Source organism: Castor canadensis, chromosome 13 (genome assembly GCF_047511655.1).
Source record: "Castor canadensis chromosome 13, mCasCan1.hap1v2, whole genome shotgun sequence".
NCBI lineage: Eukaryota > Metazoa > Chordata > Mammalia > Rodentia > Castoridae > Castor > Castor canadensis.
In genome coordinates this window covers 10,590,051-10,590,689 of record NC_133398.1, presented here as the reverse complement: position 1 = coordinate 10,590,689, position 639 = coordinate 10,590,051, and the positions used below count along the sequence as shown (strand labels likewise).

The following is a 639-nucleotide window of genomic DNA, read 5'->3' as shown; positions in this document are numbered from 1 at the left end:
GCAGGTATTAGTCGTAACCTCACTTTAGAGTTGAGGGTAAGGAAGAAAAGGAAGGACAGATCAGTTAAGGTAATGGGCCTGTGGTCACAGCTGGCGGGTAAGTGATGGCTCCAGCTTTGAAAGCAGTCATCAGACTCCGGAGCCCAGGAGCACAGCTGACTTTAAGTGAACCTGAAGATTCCTGACTGATTTTTTTTTGTTTGTTTGTTTTTGTTTTTGTTTTTAAAAATATGGAACGCTTCACGAATTTGCGTATCATCCTTGCGCAGGGGCCATGCTAATCTTCTCTGTATCGGTCCAATTTTAGTATATGTGCTGCTGAAGCGAGCACGATTCCTGACTGATTAGTCAAGCAGGTGGAGGTGCCCGGATGCCCAGATCTTCCAGGACTGCCAATCAAGGTGCTCCGCCCTCCCTGCCATGTGACCCCAGCTGGGCCAATCACATACTTTTCAAGGCTGCTGGAGCCCCTGGCTTTTCCCAGGATGCGTGTGGCTCTGCTTCCTGTCCTTCCCTGGCTTGACAGCATTGCTCTCCTTCTCCTCCCTCACCTGGCCCTTTCCAATATGGTGCCTTCTGGCAGTCTGTGGGCTAGCTTATTTGCACCTTACTGCCTCACCTTCTTTCCACCCAGATCCC

At 50.2% G+C, this 639-nt stretch overlaps 1 non-coding gene across 1 annotated transcript; it reads right to left on the bottom strand.

Annotated features, from left to right (window-relative positions):
• Window positions 1-224: 224 nt before the first annotated feature.
• On the bottom strand, window positions 225-331 carry LOC141415875 (U6 spliceosomal RNA). Its single transcript, XR_012440826.1, has one exon. It is a non-coding gene; the product is annotated as a U6 spliceosomal RNA (small nuclear RNA).
• Between the last annotated feature and the right edge of the window lie 308 nt (window positions 332-639).